This window comes from Coturnix japonica, chromosome 7 (assembly GCF_054131305.1).
Source record: "Coturnix japonica strain WE chromosome 7, WE-NBRP24, whole genome shotgun sequence".
NCBI lineage: Eukaryota > Metazoa > Chordata > Aves > Galliformes > Phasianidae > Coturnix > Coturnix japonica.
The window spans coordinates 11,002,454-11,021,412 of NC_140669.1; the positions used below are offsets into that span (position 1 = coordinate 11,002,454).

The 18,959-nt window shown below is 38.5% G+C and overlaps 1 long non-coding RNA gene across 3 annotated transcripts in view; it reads left to right on the plus strand.

Annotated features, from left to right (window-relative positions):
- The window catches only part of LOC107316760 (uncharacterized), a 270,762-nt gene that overhangs the window by 221,889 nt on the left and 29,914 nt on the right, over positions 1-18,959 (plus strand). For 2 of the 3 annotated variants that reach the window (XR_014947893.1, XR_014947891.1), the window contains exons 4-5: positions 4,041-4,191; positions 13,190-13,270. This is a non-coding gene — a long non-coding RNA (uncharacterized LOC107316760). Of the gene's footprint in view, positions 1-4,040; positions 4,192-13,189; positions 13,271-15,892; positions 16,008-18,959 lie in introns of all 3 variants that reach the window. The other variant, XR_014947892.1, reaches the window with a different exon arrangement.

Genomic DNA, 18,959 nt, shown 5'->3' on the forward strand with positions numbered 1-18,959 from the left:
TTGTGATTCTATGATTCTAAATACTGTATTTAATAATAAAAACGTCTGTGTTCTGGGCATCTTTTTTTCTTTCTTTGTTTCCATTTCCACGTGCATCTTTGGTGTTAGAACCTAGGGATGGTGAAAATATCTCATATGTCACTTTGTCTTATAGTTAGGAAAACTGTTTTTCTTGTAGAAGGGAATTCCCAGAACATTTACAGGCTGGGATGGCCATTTTATTCTGACTTGAAAATGAGGGTTCTGATCCTCACAGTAGCCTCCCCAGCACTGGCTTGAAGCTGACAGATGTATCAGAAATTGTGATGGGAAATAGCATTGTATTTACAGATCTACTACCAGGTCTTAACTCAGCACAGAGGTCAAAGAATGCACTAAATATAATGTTGAATAGAAACAAGTATCTGTCATAAAAAATGAAAAAGGAATACCGAAGGGACCAAGATGAAGAAGCAGATGCTTTTCCATTTCAATTTATTAATGTTATAACTCTTCAGAGGGCAGTATATATATCACCAAGCACCGGTTTGGAAATGTAATACTCGGAAGCAAACTCTCCACGTGGATGTGATCTGATACCTAACCAGTGTGTTTATAGTTCTGAAGCTTGGCAGAGTCCAGTGGGCTTAAAGGTTTTGGTGCATGCTTCACTTCTTTTGAGATGGAGAAAGACTTTTTTTTTTTTTTTAGTTAGTTATTTATCTATAGAACTGGAATGGAAAGGTTCAAACATAACCTGTAAAATGTTCCACATACAACAAACTTGATGATTACAGTGGACTCAGAACAGCTATTTTTGGATTTTAGACATGGAATGGATTAGGATATGATTCAAGTAAGGTCAACTGAAACTGATACTGACCAGGCAAAAAAAATTCTGAAAGTAGATACAGTTGTTTTATATCAGAAAATGGTATTTGATGGAGTGAAGCTGAAGACAGTTCCACCCCAAGGACAGAACACATATTTTAGGTACAGGGTAGTTTAATTGTTGGAGTAATTGATATCTAGGGATACATTTTTATCTCTATCCCTGGAAATCAAAGACTGAGAAGGTTTTGAAAACTAGATCAAATCAGAATCGTAGCCTTGATGTAGAAACTGCTGAAGTTATTTAGCCTGTACTATGGAGAGCGCTGGAAGAAATGTACAAATTTGCATCTCAGTCTTTAAAAATGGTTAATCTGAGCTCCTGTTTACATTAGTTGTAGGGTTTTTTTGACATATAAACTATCAGTCAATGTTAAGATTAACCTTTACTATAGTACAACGTATCTGTCTCTGCTGCAACCTCATGTTCAAGTCACAGGCAAGTTTTCCTTTATAATAAAAAAATAAAAAAGAAACATGTTTTTAATTAATTTGGTTGATTTGGCTAAAAGCACTTGCTTGTGGGAGTTATGGCTCTGAGAAAGGAAGATCTGTTTCTTGATTTGACATTTCAGGAGCTGGAATCTGGTTTATACCTACTGGGAATTCCGCCCAGCAGTGACATGCTCTCACTTCAGATTTCCTGAAAATGGCAGCTTAACAGCTAAGAATTGCCATAGACAAATGAGCAAAAATATGGTCAGGCAGAGCATTTCCCTCGGGAGGCACTGCACCAAAACTTCTTGCTTTCTTCTTTCCGCATATTTTTTCATAACAAGGTATCACTTGTACTCCTGTGACACATGCTGCCAAAATTGCTGTTTGTGCTAAGTATAATAAATTCTGTACAACTCAGAGTGTTTTGGGACCTGTCACTAAAGGCACTAAAAAATTCCTTAGGAGGGTATTCTGAATGTGAGCGAAGGTGGGATCTATCACCGACCAAGCAACCAAATGAAAATAAAATGTGTGACTTAAGCACAGTAATAGCATGAGAATTTCAAAACACCGTAGTTATCTCCTTTATGGGCTGTGGGCATGGGAGACAGAAATACTGACCTTGCAGGATGATCCTTTCAGCAATACTGTAAGCCAAATTCCAGTGTAAAATATGTCCTAATTTTAGAACTGAATTTTTAAGTCCATTTCATTACAGAAAGCGCTGTTGTGACTGACCTTGAAATCTTTGCCTTTTATAAACTTCTTCTGAAACATGCTTCCATTTCATTCTATTTTTTGTTTCCTGTCCCTGGAAATTAGATGTGGTTGTTAGTTTTTGTCATTGTTTGTTCTACAGAGTGAACCCATTGTGTAATTATACTTATCAGTACCAGTAACTATCACCAGTTAAAATCTGAGCAGGATTACTAGGTGAGACAGGCCTTCGCGGAGACCTCCTTTAGTTGTCTTAAATCAAACTGTGACAGCACCAAAAATATTCCCCTTCCCCCCTTCCCCCCCCCCCCCCCCCCAATTTCTGCACTGCATCCTAAGGGAAAGAACACTCAAAAACATAACAGTTTTGAGGTGAAACTGAAATGATGGCACTATCGTCTTTTCTTCAGACTTTTCGGGCCCTTGTGATCCTTGCAAAGATGTGATGCATTGGTATGGTCTCTCTAAGTGCTGATAACACCTTGCTTTTGATATAAGGTTGCCACTGGGAAATCTCAGAGATAAGCAGTTAAACTGAAGCTGCTTATTTAAAGGTTAGGTGTGTTATATGCTGCCACTTGGGCATAAACCTCTGTGGTTGCAGCCTGCATCAGTAGTACATAGAAGGCAGAATTCCCAGGTTTGTGTGCATTACCCAACAGTGTAGTGGGGGGGGGGGGGGGGGGGGGAAAGGAAGGAATCAGGGAATTGATCTGATTCGGTCCATTACTGCTTTCAAATCACATGCCTGTATTGCATGTGTGCAGGTTGCTGAACCCTGCTGCACCCAGGCTCTGCCCAGCTGGAGATAGTGCACTCACATGGCATGGCTGCAGCCCAAACAACAGAGACACAGCATGATGCCCCACAAAAAAAAAAAAAAAGCTAATGTGAAAAGGAGAGTTCTCTATGAGTTTATCTAGAGCTTCTCAAGCACTGTGAACACTGGAGGGCTTGATGCATTCAGAATCTGAGTGTCAGATAAAGCATTAAAGAGTTAGTGAGCAAAACAATTACTATCCACAGTCACACACCACTGCATATAGTGAGAGTGTATATTCCCTGTGGCAAGGACCTCGTGTACTTTTATGTTTTCTACCACACCAGATGCACACACGGTTCTTGATAAATATTTAAATAACAACACATGCAGTAGCTCCGCTTTGATTTTATATAAGGCATGCTTGTTCCACCAGATATTGTCAGAAATGAGAAGCTTATAAGAATGCTTGTTGTTCTGTGTGATAGCAGCAGGGTTTTGTTTGGTTATGTGTGCATGAATAGCCTAAGGAGTTCACAAATGTATTTGATTTGCATTGAGTGAAGAACCTCAGAAACCGCTGTGATGAGCAATGAGAAGTACAAGTGAATATAGCAAGCAATCATTTGATGCGTACTTCTCCAGTTAAAGAAACAGCACCTTGTATTTTAAAACTCCATAGTTTTGTTTGGTGCTTATATTATGACAAATCCATTATGTGAGACTGTGGAGTTTTTCCAAAAGGCAGCAAAGCTGTGAAGGGTCTGGAGAACAGGTCTTGTGGGAAGCAGCTGGAGGAACTGGGATTGTTTATTCTGGAGGAGACTTGAGAGACTTTATTGCTCTTTACAATATTCCTGAAAAGAGGTTGTGGTGAGGTGGGGATTGGCTGCTTCTTCTGAGTAGCAGTGACAGGACAAGAGTGAATGGCCTCAAGTTGGGTATTAGGAAAAAGCTTCTTCTCAGAGCGGTGAATTATTGGAGAAGACTGGTGAGGGAAGTGCTGGAGTCATCACTTCTGGAAGTGTTCAGGAAAACAGTAGATGTGCCACTGAGTTGACATGGTCTAGAGCAGTCCCAGGTATGGGTTGATGTTTGGACTTAAAGATATTTTTGGACTTTCCAACTTTTATGATTATGTGATTATAAAAATTGGAAACTAGAACGCTTTGTTGGTTGCAACCTGCAGCTGTCAGATGCACAGAATCCATTCCTCGTTACAGAATTTTAACCATGTTTTGTTTTTCTTTTGCAGCTGGACCCTGCTCCTAATGTTATGAAGGCATCTGCATTCATAGAGTCTCCATTGCTTGGTTTATATGCTATCATTTGGAGGGCCTACACTCTACTATCTCTCGTCCAAGGATGAGGTGTGAACAATCCGTTCTCCCAGTAAGAAGCTAAAGGTAACTCTAGCCCAGCCTCCAGTGTTTATTTACAAGTATTTATTGACCCTCCTCTTTGGTCTTTCTGAGGCTGAAGAATGATTAAGTGGGGACCTCTATCACGTCCTTGGAAATACTGACTGAAAACTGTGGATCAGCAGTTTTATTGAACACGTAGAAAAAGCAGTCATATATCACTGGGGTTTAATCTCTTTTACAGCAAGCAGAGCATATTGATCAGAATCAAAGTGCTTAGACATACCCTAAATGACAGTATTGGCACCTAGATGTGCATCAAGAAGGCTATTTTGATGTATCTTATATTATTCTGTCCAGATTATCTCATTGGCTCTTCTATCATTGTCCTAAAAACCTATTGATTTCTTATTTTCTGTTATTGTTGTTTTATGCTGGGATGTTCTTTGTTGTATTTGCAATGATGCTGCAGTTTTCTGATGCTGTTGGAACCTCCCTGAAACTGTTATTTAAGTAAAACTTTCTGGGCTTAAGTGCATAGTAAATCTAATTTCCTAATAGCTTCTTGTTTTCACTCGTTTCTCTAGAGTTGTTACAGTGCAGTTGTGCAGTTGACAAAGAAGTCTTAGCTGGATGTTCAAAATTCTTTAATTTAAAATAAATAAGTAAATCAAGGATGCTTCTTCCTATTTTTAGAATAAGAAGGGAGGAAGAAATGTACACTGCTCTCCTTTTTTTCTTGGTGAATAACTTGGTCTTAAATATGATGACTTTTTTTTTTTTTTTCTTTCTTGTTTCTTGTTGCTCTGATTGACATAAAGAAAATGGTGGGTTGCGACTGTAGTATCAGCATCTTGGCCTTGCAAGGTCATATTTGTAGTAGAAATGTGCTGCCCCCCCCCCCCTTTTTTTAACACTTTTTTTTTCCTTTTTCCTTTTTTTTTTTTTTTTTCATTTATCAATCCATTTGTGGATCACTCTTCAAAGAAAACATATACAGAAAGAGATGTACCCTGCAAATACTGCTGTTAATAGTATATTTATAATAGCTTTCTTGAATCCGCAGATAAACATCTTTTGCACACAGAGATTGCTAAATTTCAATACAAATATGTGACAGACTACACATTACTGATACTGCAGTAAAAGCCTGAAGAAGAAAAAACTTTCTTTTTCTTGCTCTGGAACATTCGCAACTGTTTATTAAGCTGATAGTATAATTGGCTTGTTAACTCTTCATCAGTTCAGACAGGAATCTGTACTGTGGCAGGGTGACAAAGAGCTGATGTTACATGTATGATGTTATATCTTTCAGCGAAGTAGAGCTCTTTGGATGTGAATTAAGTTCCAGTGTCACATGCAATCTGTTTCAGCGCTGCTTTCTTTGAAGAAAACACAAGTATTCACACTTTTACCGTCTGCGCTGTGGAGATGAATTCACATTAGATACTTCAGGTCATTTTAAACAAGCATTTTGACAATTAGGAACATATGCTCCTTAAATAGTCTATCAAAGTCAGAATGCTAACAGGACTTGCTGCTTGCTACTGCTGTTGTTTTTCCTAAAAATCACCCTTACGTGCAGACTCTGACAATTCTGATGAAATTGAAGGAAAGCACAGCTCCTGTGTCAGGTTTGATTTTTGACTCAAGTTTCTTTAATCTGTAAAACAAATCATACCATACTTTTAAGTACTATCTCTTAAATTAAACATTTGCCAAGATGCTGTACTAGGTTACTGCGTGATGGTAAATGGATGAATTGAAACTCTGGGATTGCTATTGTAATAGGATAAAATGTCTTACATGTCATCTACAAAGACGTTAATGCACTGCATTTTATGTTGTATTCACCAATCAACCATCAATTATTAACACTGCAGGTTGTCTTTCTTTTGTTCTTTCCTGTCATGTGTCCTCCAACTTATTGACTGTCTTTTGTGTAAGATTCGTGATGCTGTTCCAGATTTTTTCAGAATTCCAGATAGGATCAATGATGTCTGGCATGTGCCTTCGTGCCCTTTGCAGCACAAAAGTGTGGCAGAGTTTAGTACTCTGTATTTCACATCCTAAAGATTCCCCCATATACAGTAGTATTCGTTCCCCTCATCCAACCATGCTTTGGGGTATTGTTACCTTTTACCTTGGGATTTCTTTCATAAAGGCAAAAAAGTCCTGTGACCTCTGGTGAAAGGTGCTAACTCTGAGAAAATATTGACACCCCACCATTTGTGCATTAGCCATTTGCACAGGAAGTTGTGCTTTACTCTTTATATACAGAAAAGTTATCTTTTTCTTACCATTGTCATTGCTGTCTATTAATGTAACCCCCCTGCCTCTTGTAATGGCTCTAAAACTAACAAGGCCACAAACTAATAAGGAGCAGTTTTGCATTCATCATCAGTGCTAAATATGGCAGGCCAAATGGCAAGATCTTCCTACAAAATGAGATCTTGTCTCGGTCTGTTCTCACTGTGTGCTTCCTCTGGGCCTCTCAGAACATGTCGGAAGGGGTATGTTGAATTAGACACTGCTCATTAATTCTGCCCTCATGTTAACTTTGCCCTGTGACTGCTGGTCTGTTGGCTAAATGCCAACTAAGCAGAGACAGACCACTGTGTTCACTAATTTGATCTGTGAACAGCTTTGTTCAATACAATATATTCCTAGATTGAATTGGATGTCAGAATTGCTTCATGGAATGGGCAGGTGGGCCTTGGAACAGACTGTCAGCAGAAGTGGTAGAATCCCCATTGCTGGAGGTATTTAAGAGACATATGGATATGATACATAGGGACTAGGCTCATTGGTGGACTTTGCGTTAATCTTTGGATCAGATTCCTACTTAGGCCCAGCTGAAGAAACAATCACCAAAGCTTTTCTGCTGTCAAAATGTATGGAGGATCACTTGTCATATTGCTGTCCTCTGTAGGTTTTATTCCATATGAACAAAATTTAGACTGTCTAACTTGTCCTAAGAGAGAAGTTTGGAGATAGACTTCAGCTATTTAGTTATAGAGTGGATGGAAAAAATCTGTATTTATCCAGACAGTTCAGAGTATTGGTTAGTCTCTATCACATTAAAATGTAGACTAAGTAATGACAGATTTTAAGACCCAAAGAGATTATTTTGATCGCAGTGTAAACTTCCCCATAATGCAGGCGATACAGTCATCCACATGTTTATCATAACAAATATTTCTTCAACTACACAGATGTGGACTTGCCAGAGTGGGAGATAAGAGGACTGTAATTCTTTCTCGCCTTTACAAGCCCATTATCAGAATGTCAGTTGTGGGTGTCTTCCTCTGTCATGAATGCATCATTTACTGATGAAGGTTTTTTCTGCCTGTGACTACCCAGTCCTCTTTGTTTCTCTTGATGTTGCTGTATATCTTTTCCATTTCTGCAAATAGGAAAAAAATCAAAATGTGTGGTGACTATAAAATTTGCACACTATCCATGCTGTGATTTCTCCAAAGCTGACTTACTGTCAACGTGTGCAATTTATTTATTTGCAAAAGGTGTGAGATTAGTTCCAGAACAGTGTACATTGCTAGGCAATAACTCCCTCTTTGAACACACCAGCTGCTTCCTGTTTTCACTGGGGTGTTTGCATCATGTCACTCTCTGACATCACTTGCCCTGGAGGCTCGTGGAAGGAGTGGAAAGGTTGCTGTGTTAATTAGAGAAGAGCGATAAAACCTGATGTTTTATTTATTTTCTTGAAGAGGGATTTGTGTGTCTTATCCGGTTTTATGGTAATATTTTTATGATGAATTTTTTGAGGTTTAGTTCAGAATCAGTTCCCCTGAGAAACAAGTACTACAGAAAATTGCAGAGACCTCCGATGCTTGAGAACTTCTCATTAAAATTAACCCACCCCTAACTGCGGTTAACGAAGCCATTACATCCTTAAAGACCTTAACTTTTCTCCTGATGAAGACATTGTTGTATTTACATACATGAACTATTTAAGCATTTATCCTAAATGGCCGATATGAAACTTACACTGTAATTTAAACCACTAACTTATAAATACTGCAAATTCATGGAGGTTGCACAGTTTATATCAGGAAGGGAACAAGATGGCCAAAGGCGTATAGTTATTCAGGTCTTATGCACAGAGATGAATGGTCTGAACACCTTCATGGATCTTGGCATATGGTGACTTCATTGTCTGGTAGTAGTAGAAAACAAGCATCACAGTTCATGCAAAATGAACTGTGGAGTAACCAAGTGTTGGCAAAATACATGGAGTGTGCTGTTGCATTCCTACAATTAAATTGTTACGTTACTTTTTCCTTTGCTTCAGACTTGCCATAGTTCAAGTTTAGTCTTCAGAAGTATGCATTAAGCTGTCAGACATGATGAAATTTTGTTAAAAACTGAAGCTTTATTTCTTCTGATCAAGAAGAGTTAATGGGTTAAAAACCAGCAGTCAATGACTTTATTTTTGTAAACTTTTGGCTTAAACAATTTGACTGAACCAGTCATGCCTGCAGCCTTGCTGCTTATCTTCCTCTGATCTGATCCAAAAGTAATGTCTCTTATTTTATGTTGGCTCATGATGTCAGGGTAGGATATTGGTGGTATGGCAGTAGAAGTTGAACTTTCCCACCAATGTTTCTTTAAGTTTTGTTGCTGTGCAGCAGAGGGGCAGATGGATATGAGTACAGTGAGGTGGTGGCTGGTGCATTTCAGCAGTGATGACTGTGTGAGTGGATCACCTCTGCTGGTGCAGATTTTTATGAGCACAGCATTCTGGTTTCTTGATCACTGCTGGTGAAAGCACATGGGTAATGATGGTGAATATATTGAAAAATAGGGTTTGTAGTTGTGAATTTGCTCTATGAAATAGTGTAGTTGTGCTCTTTTCATCTGTTGTAGTTTCCATGGAACTAAATAGGAAACATTGCTTTTGGAATGACCTGTGTAAATAAATTCTCTGTAAGAGAAAGACTGTTTAGATGTCTTTAGACATATGTTACAGTCTATTTCCATTCGATAAACATAAGCATTTGTCCCACTGAATTTAGCTTCTCATCTGTTTGGGGCAAACAGAGTGTTTTACGTTTGGGTAAACAGTTTGCTTCAGCAGGATTCTGGTACTTGATTGTGGCTACTTGAAGTAATAGCAGTGTGAATGACAACAATAATACTGATTATTCTCATTAATTATGGTCACACACTGCAGAAAATAACTTTGAAAAATGCCTTTCATTTTCTAAGTTTTCTCCAATTTATTGTGCTTTCTCCTGAAAAACTTCTGCCTTTACCTCTGAGCTCTGATTTTAATAAGTATCTGTTTTTATGCAGATTGCAGATTATTGACAATTTTTCAGCATTTGTTTGATGCTGATTACATTAGCAGCTTGCCTTCTCTATTTGCAGTCTTGCCGCTAATAATGTTACAGATCATTTAATGATACTAATAATGAAAGCAACTGTGCCACTTTCATTCTGTACTACCAGTGTGCATGGATGAATAGAGGCTGCTGTGATAATTTTGGAAGGGCTCAACAACCCATTGTGAGTGGGAAGTTTAACCCATCACGTGTGGCAGCTTTTTGTAATTGTCTAGCACTCTTCCATTGTCTAACATTGGGTTCATTGCTGAGAGAAAAAGAAGGATTTTCATACTACTTCTTCAAGGTTTATCTTTACATTCTATTAAACCTTTATTTACATAGGAGGAAATTAGTACAAAGAAAATAGTACAAAGACACAGTTTTTGCTCTAATTGTCACTGATTTGAACATTGTGTTATTGCCAAAAAATGAAATGCATCACTTTGCAAAGCTGATTATGCAGCACGTGAATAATTTGGGATGTTTCATTATGGTGATTAACATGCATGACACTGCATCACAATATGAAACCTATCAAGCCTGGATTGTTTATTTTATTATTGTTGTTCTCCTGATGGTATGCAATTTAAGAGCAAAATCACCCCCCTCTCAATAAGATTTCAGTGTCTTTTCTAAGCCTCAGTCTTAGTTCATATTTCCAAGATATGATCATGTTTTTGAAATGTTAATTTATGTGCACAATACCTTTGCTACATACACTTCATAAAGAGCAGCTGGGCTCATAGTATACATAAAAACTAATTTTCTCATAGTTAGGCTTTTGAGCCTTGTGTAAGTTTTAATACTACAGAGTTTCTTTGAAAGACCTTCAATTAACACTGCCTCAGTATGCTAACGCGGAGTTGTGCCTTGAGTTTGCATCTGAACAACCTTTGCTCCAAATGAAAGGCAAATGAATTGGAACTGCCTGGGTTTTCTTCATTTTTGCATTCCTAAAAGCTTTGAAATGCTGTGGGTTCTGGCTTGATATATGCATGCAGCCTTTTGAGAAGCTAGGCAAGAATCTAGAGTATACTTAAAGTATAAGTACCACAGTGTTTCTGATAGGCTTGAGTTTCATTTGAAATATTGATATGTATTTTTGATGACTTTTTGATGATTTTTGATTTTGTTGTTGTTGTTAGTCTCTCTATATTTTTCTATTCAACTGTTCTAAAGAACTAATTCAAAGTGAAGTGAGCAGAGAACAGCTGAACTGGAAATCTTCTCATATAGAAGAATATAAGACTTCTGTATTTTTTCACATAATAAGCTTGAGACTATGATTGCTCTCTGTAAATTCATCAGGACAGAAAACCTGTAAGAGGGATATGTGATAAAGGGCACAGTGGGCAAAGAACAAAGTATGCATAAATAAATTGAGGCTGGAAATCAGAAGAGAAACATTCGCTTTTATAGTTATGATAGGATATCCTATACTGAGTGATGAGAAACCTGCCTATGTAAGCAAAGATAAGCACAGAGCTATATTAATGGAAGGAATTATTCGAGGTGGCAACTGTTGGCAGGGCTCTGATAGCCTGCGATGGAGTGCATGACTCAGCTGAATCCTGCCTAGGCTTATACATGCCTTCCTCCATAACTGACTGTTATGCTGTGAATGACTTGTAGACTTTCACATAAGCAGACAAAGAGAGAAGTGAAAAGGGGTATTTCTGCTACGGATTCATTCTTTCTGGAATTATGTGCTTAAAAAATCAGAATAGATGGACAAAGCTACATGTTTCCATATAAACTGTAATTTTATTTGATTGGGAAAGTGTAAGTTTCAGAAAAATTATAAATATTTTTTCACTTTCCAGATAAATGGGTAGAGTTTCCTTAAAAAATGAATAAGCACCTAATTGTGTTAGGTTTCTTAACACACACAGAAATGAGAGAACTGACACCGCCTGATATATTCTTGTTTATAAGTGATGCCCTGTGTTTCAGGGCTGTAGTGCTCATTAAATCTCAGAGTATCTAAATGGGGAAGACCACATTGCATGGCAGTATATTTATAAGGATTGGTGAGCTGTATTCCTTTTCCTCTGTAGCACAGATAAGCTCTGGCACACGACCACTGACGTACAAGAAAGGTGAACTGCCAGGATGTTGTGGCTCAGTAGGAATATCTAGTGTCAAATCTTGTAACACGGGACGTATTATAGTATCACAGTCTCGTGCGGGTTGGAAGGGACCTTAGAGATCATCGAGTCCAACCCCCGGGATTCAAGCCCCTGTGTAGCAGAGCGGCACTTCTACCACTTGCACCCTGGGGTTGGATTCAAACCCAGGCCCTCCGGTGTTGCAACGCAGCATTCCTACCACTGCACCACCGGGGCACACACAAACACAGCCATAATAAACAGCCATTAGCCAGCCAGCTTTCAGATTTACCAGTTACCACACTGTTCTTGGCCATGGACCTGCTTGCTGCTGCTGACAACACTGGATTAATAAATCTCAAACTTTAACCTCCTTGAATTCATGAATAACAATTTGAATCCATGTAACTTGATTACTATGAAGTGGAAACTTTAGTTGAGTCTAAAGATTGGTTATGAGGTTGAGATGAGAGAAAGACAACCCTACTCCATCACTGGTTATTTAAGCTTGTATAAAACCAAGCACCTGTCACAGTGATAAATGGGTTTGCTTATTATCTAGCTGTCTGTATTATTTCCCAGTCAGTTTCCAATCAAACACTTAGACAACAGTATGGAAACTGAGGTACTGTTGTCTTCATTTTATTTCTCTTCCAGGGGAAAAGGTAAAGGTTATGAGATGCTTATAAATGTGATTGATTTTATTTTCTTTGAGTCACTCCTACAACACAGATTAATTTACTTGTATATGCAATGTAAAGTCTTATTTTCATCACAGGAGAGAGTTTCTTTCATTGTTTACTGTCTTCAAGCTCAAGCCAGAGCCAACTCAAATCAAAAGTTGTCCCCATGGGTTAAATGTTTCAAGTTCCTTTTCACAGCATAGAGTGAAAGTAAATCAATTTTTGAATGTTTCATTCCTAATCTTAGCCTTAAATTCTTGAGAGTGTCCTCAGCAACGATTATGGGAAAAGACCCTTTCCTACAATGGCAATGCATCTTGTGCCCAACGTGAATATTTTTGCATATTACACTTCTGTTCAAAATGTTTTGTTCCAGGCCTCTTGTATATCAGAAGCAGAAAAGATCAGGAGAGGAAAACAACTGTAAGAAAAAAAACAAAAACAAACAAAAAAAACACACCAGCAACAATATTTGAAAACATTAAACTTGGAAGAATTGTCTGTTCTGCAATAAGCAAGTTGTCTGAATAGACAGTCCCTTTGGCCACTTCTGAATGTAGAAGCTATGCACAAGTTGTCACTTGGTATCAGTTTGAATGAAGGGAACTGTGTCTCATCCTGACCCGTCTGACAGCTTTAGGATTAGCTCCATAGTTCTTCAGAGTATTTTTATTCTTTTACAGCTTCAATGCCGTACATCCAACATGATTATAGTGAACTTCTGTTCTCTTTTGCTGGACTCTAGACTTAAAATATAAATTTGAGTGTTATGAATTTTATCATCAGTGTCACAGACTGTGAACATAGAATTAAACCTCTGGAGATCATGAAAGTATTTTCACTGTCTTTTAAGATGTAACTGGAGATGGACATGCTAATTATACTTCTTTCTCTCTTATAGAAAACCTGAAGTAAGGAGAATAATCGGATGCCTCTATTAGTTGCTATTCTGTGCCCCTTCTCTCCCTGCAGTATGACACAGGTATGAGACCATAACCATCTTCCTCTTCTAACCCTGTTTCCCTGTAAAAGAAAATATGTATTAATTGATCATGAAACAGGAGGTGGGTGAGAGGAGGATTCTGCATGCCAGTTAACAGCCGTCTCTGGGAGGAAAGAAGGCTGTTCTTTAGAAGAAGCCTTAACATTTGGTTCTGTATTTTAACATTTTAATGGAGGGACACTTTCAGTAGGGTCAAGAAGGTTGTTTGCATATTGCCAATAAAGCTATTCAGCAGTCTGGCCCTCAGAACCATGAATGCTGTAGTAGAGCCAGGCCCTTCCATTTTCTATCCTTGCCTTCCACAAGCAGATCCCATGGTTCTGCTGTACTCTGTGAAAGCAGGAGGCAATTGCAGAAAAGTCAAAAGATGAGAGTTGGATGTGTGGAAAAACACAATAATTGTTAAAATGTTTCACTGTAGCTTCTCGAAGAGATGTGACTTTGAGTCATGACAGACATAGGAAAGAGCTGAAGCCATTTTTTGAGTGAGCACTCACTTGCTAAGCTACTGTATATCCAGGGGAAGTATGTGATACCTCCTCCTCTTTGTGCTCTTTGAAAGTAAGGACTGAGGTGTGCTAAGCTTTCTGAAGAGAAGAGTCTCTAAGCTGGCTTCTCAGGAGCATGTTTCAGGGTAATGACTGACAGGAAGTAGATTTAAGATGGATTTTTCTTCCATTATTGTGTACTGATTAAGTTGAAGCTGCTCTTCCTCAGCTTGCTTTGTCTGCTTTGGAAGCCCTCCAAGCATCTCAGTTTTCCTCAAGTCCTCTGCAAGGGTTCAAGACCTGGTCCTACTAGTCAAATACAGCCATACCCATTAGGCCATTAGTGAAATCAGCTAATTGCGTATGAACTGTGTGATTTACGAGGTTGCATAAGTCAATACAAGGAATAGAAGTGCTTTTAGTTATTTCCTCGGGTTATCCTTTCTCTTGTGTCAGAAGCCAGACAGTCCATAGTAAACGTGAATCTTTGGATTAAGAAATTGAACTTAGCTGGAAATTTGTTAAGTTTTGCTTTTATTTAAGTTGAATGTCATCTTTTCGTTAGAGAAGACAAGATGAGAAATGAAAGTACAACTTATCCACTGTATTGACATTTGGGTTTGGGAAGTAGAAAAATATGTAAGCTGCATATAATATTAATATTAATAATGTTAAAAAAGAATCCTCTGTCTCGAGCTTTGTGTTAATCTTACATGATTCAACTCCTGGTTGCATAATGAAGTTCCTACATATTTAATGAGCAAATTGAAGTAGGCCCAAATGAGTGAACAACGTAGTGCTGTAAAGAGGAAACAGGGACAGGGAAATTCTTGTCAGATGAGGTTGCTGGAAAATGAAAAGAGAAATAAGCCGATCTATTGACATTTTTATGTCTCCTATCAAATGTCATTGTGAATTGAAAGTGGAATGTCTGCAAAAAAAGCATAGAAAAATAAGAAAGCAGCACCAATTTCTGTATAACCTGATGAATGTACTTCCATTGTTTCCAGGAAATCATATTAAAAAGGTCATTGCTCTATGTATGAAAATACCATGGCAGTTGCTCTATTGCTCTTTCAATTTAGAATAAGCACTTGAATGTCATCAAAGAGAAATAGCTGATATTCTGTAATTAAAAGCAGATTTTGATTTGCAGTAGGGGAGAGGATAAGAATGAATCCCTCCATGCTGCTGAGGTAGACGTGCAGCTTATTCAGAAATAAAATAAACTCTCCAAAGGATAAAGGAAAAATATGACTAAATTAAAATATCTGGGGTATGAAAATGTGTATGTGAAAGGAACTGAAAAATTCCCCCTTCTTGTGTTATTCTGCAAGTAACTCCTTTGGGTAAAACTTGTACCATAGCAACAGATAAAACCTTTATGAGCTGCAAAGTTTTGCTAAGAAAATGAAGGTTTTCTATTCCAGTTCAGTTGATGTCTTGAAATGAAATTAAGTCTGGTGTAAGTATTTACCGAATTATCATCATTTTAAAGATGCATTTTTTTAAGAGTAGAGCAGTGAAGACTCTGGAGTGCTTTTAGGGAATAAAGTACACATGAACACCACATCTCACTGCTAGAGATGAAAAGCAGAAATCAGAGCACAAGTGAACAGTGCCTTTGTGTACTTTCCATTCTGCCCTCCATTCGGTCGCTTCTTCCATTCTTCTCAGATGCGACATCTGCTTTCTGTCTTCTCCTTGAGCTTTTCTGTGATGTACTTTATGTCCCTCTGTATTTTTTCACATTTTATTTTACAAATAGAAGGAAGCACAGGGATAGCTCTTGGCCTTGAGGTGTAACTACTCTCCCTTCTTTTGCTGGCCCAGTTCTTTGCTTTTTTATTTCTCTATTTTTTCCTATGGAGAAAAACAAAAACAAAACCAAAAAACACCTAAAACCCAGAGATCTAGATGTCCCCTCTTCCCTTGTCATTGATTTTATTTGTCTGTTACTAACAGCACTCTGTGGCATCTGCTCTTTCAATATGCTTTTGCTTCCATTCAAGGTGAAACTCCCAGTGCTTTTTTTGGAGGATTATGAGCTGTAGCATTTTCTCAATAGTGCCTCCATAGATAGACTGAAATTGAATTTTTTTTTTTCATATAGAGCATATAGAGGCTCCTAAGAGCTGAGAAACGGAGGTATTTGTTATGTCATCGTCCTCTTCACTGAAGAGCTCTGGCACTTCACAAGAGACAGGCAACTATCTCAGAGGATTAGGGTGAGTCACAAGAGGATCCTCTGATTGTCTGACAGCTCTGTGAGTTTCCTGGCACTTGTACTCTTGGAATTTAGTCTGTGTCAATTATATCTGGAAATGGAACACATCATCCAGCTACTCCAAAACGCTTTCTGGTTTTATCTTGTCCTTCAGGAACATGAGAGTTCAAGTTGTGAATGGAAAATCTCTATGCCGCAAATTGCTGAATGTGTAAACAAATGCCCCCTCCCCTTCATATGTTTCCTTTCCTGGGCTGTGCGGTTATTTCTCCTCTTTCACTCCTTTCTAATTCCTCTTTGTAGGAGGAATTTGTCATGACATTGTGGAACTGGGACCACAAGATTATAATGACAACGTGCGAAATAGAAACCTCTGTCTATCACTTTGCAATCAGCACTCTGCAACGCTTTCCTGGCTTCTCTCCAGTCTCTGAGTTATGTTTTTATCAGATGGTTTGCTTTTATTTTTATTTTTTTCATCAACTCAGTCCTCCTGTGCTTTTTGAAAGCTGAGCTGCCTCTCTCTTGACTCTGCCTCAAACACAAATGCTTAAGGTCTCAGAAGTGTGAAATTAAAGCATGCATTGAAATGAGACTCAGAAGTCAGGCTTGTGTTCTTGCCCTGTGTCTGCAGAGTGGGTTTTGTCCCACTTTCATAGGATAAAGGAGCCTTCACATTCACTGTTTGTGACGTGAATAACTGTGGGGGAACAGAGCAAAGCAGCAATGCTTGGGTAATGAGGAATCCTCCTATTCCTCAGCATCATCCTGTGACAGAGGGTGAGCCTGCAGTGCTGTTCTGTGGCTGAACTGGTTTGTGAGGTACTTAACCTAACATATGAACTGTCACAACATAGGAAGAAGAGGCCATCTAAAAGTTACATGAAACTCAAAAAATAGGTAAAATGAAAGGACAAAACAGAAGTTTCTCAAGAGAAGTTTCCAGCCACTCCAGCTAAAGACATTTCTTCTTTGCTAGTGCCAAAATATGCCATATTTTACATCCTCCTTTTTGAAAACCTTGGGGTGTGTGATTAAACTTATTTTTTAGGATAATTTTGGTATTAAAGTGCCTCCTCTAATGCCTGTGGCACTTTTTTTCAAGGAGAGGAAGCAGAAAGGAAAAATGAGGATAAAATCAATTAAGTGGGGGGAAAATAATCTCTTTCTTTAGAAAGCCATTTTTAAAATTCTCACATAAATTATTTTTGTCTGGCTAGCTTAAAATAGCAGGATGGTATTGGAAGCAAGGATGGTTCCTACTAACCTGTTGGCTCAATGCAGGCAAATGTAGCATGTTGCTTACTCTACTTACATGCACACTGCTTCCACTGTCTGCAATGTTCACTGCTCTTGTTTGACGCATTTGTATATTATTCTATATTGTTATCTCTATTAATATTTTTTTTACGTTAATAATTGATTATTTCCTTATGAAATAAAAGTGGTTTTCAGGCACTTTGCATATCTGGCTTAAGCAGTTTGAATGTTTCATTCAGTAGAGCCTTGCACCTCATAAAATCAGCCCTAAGATTGGTCCTTACTGCAGGTCGGTAAATACCCTGGTTCTTTTTCTTTCACTTTTATTCAGAAATGAATAGAGGAGGGAGAAGGGAAAAAAAAGAAAAAAAAGTTTACTGTAGGTAAAAAATCACAGAGACTTTAAATTTCCAGAATGTGTCATTTGTTAGGCTGCCCGGTGAAAGGTATATGCACCATAATGCTTTTCTCTCAACCTCTCCTTGCTCGCATATGGAGGACACCCTGCGTGTGTTCCCTTTGCAGCAGAAAATTTGATTTATCTCCTTTGTGCAGGTACATAGGTAGCTGACCCCCATATTTCCATTTCTCTCTGAAGGTCAGAGCCCTGAAAAAGGGCCTTGTCTTCCTCCTTCCTGTAGGCAGATCATAGAAATGAGGGAAGAAAAACATAGAATCTGCAGGTGTGCATTCAGTGAAAATGTCAAGGCTATTCAAAAGCTTATTCTCTTTAGCAATTAGCGGCCCTGCAGGTCAAACAAAGAATCCACAACTTCTGCCTTTCATAGCATTGCACCTTATGTCTTTGAAGACTTTGGAAACAAAATACTCATCACGAAAATGTTGCCCAAAATGTGTTCAAGTGAGATGCATCTCTTAAAATACAAAGCCTGTTAGGAAATTCAGCTCACATGTGAACAGGCAAGATAGACTCTTAGAGTTCAAGATCCAAATTTCTGCTGTTATTTTCAGATTCCTTAAGGTGATTTACAAATAATTTGTGCAAAGGGAACATCTCCCATGTCCTTTTAAAAAATAAACTGAGTTATAGAGAGGTGAACTGAGCACAGAGCGGCCATTCCTGGGCTTGTTGCACTCGATCTCCTCTGAGCTATGGGCCTGGATGCTCTGACTCTATAAAGAACCAAACAGGGGCAAGGTTTGTTGCTGGCCAGGAATAGCTCCTTTAGAGGTATCAGGATCTGAACCCAGGTCTCTTCACTGTCCGCTTTTATTTTTGCTTTCTCCTACATGCATCCTCCAAGGCTCTATCAAACATGCAAGTAGTAATCCCTTACAGACAAAAGAACAGAAAAGAATCATAGAACCATTTGAGTGGAAAGGGACCCTTCAAAGGTCATCTGATCCAACTCCCCTGCAGTGAACAGGGACACCTACACCTACATCAAGGTGCTCAGAGCCTCGTTTAGCCTGACCTCGAATATCTCCAGAAACATGCAGCCAAAGGCAGGATTTCCTATGGTACTTATGTGCAGCACACTTAATGTTGCTTGAGAAATATTTTCGGTTTACTCAGTTATCAAAAGGTACAATATATCTCTTTGAGTAATACTCATGGATCCATTCCCCCCCACCCCCCCCCCCCTTTTTTTTTTTCCTGCTTCTAAAGTACAGCTAGCTGTAATGCTTTGGATTTTGGCATTCATATCTCAACAAGAGGAGAACTGGAAGT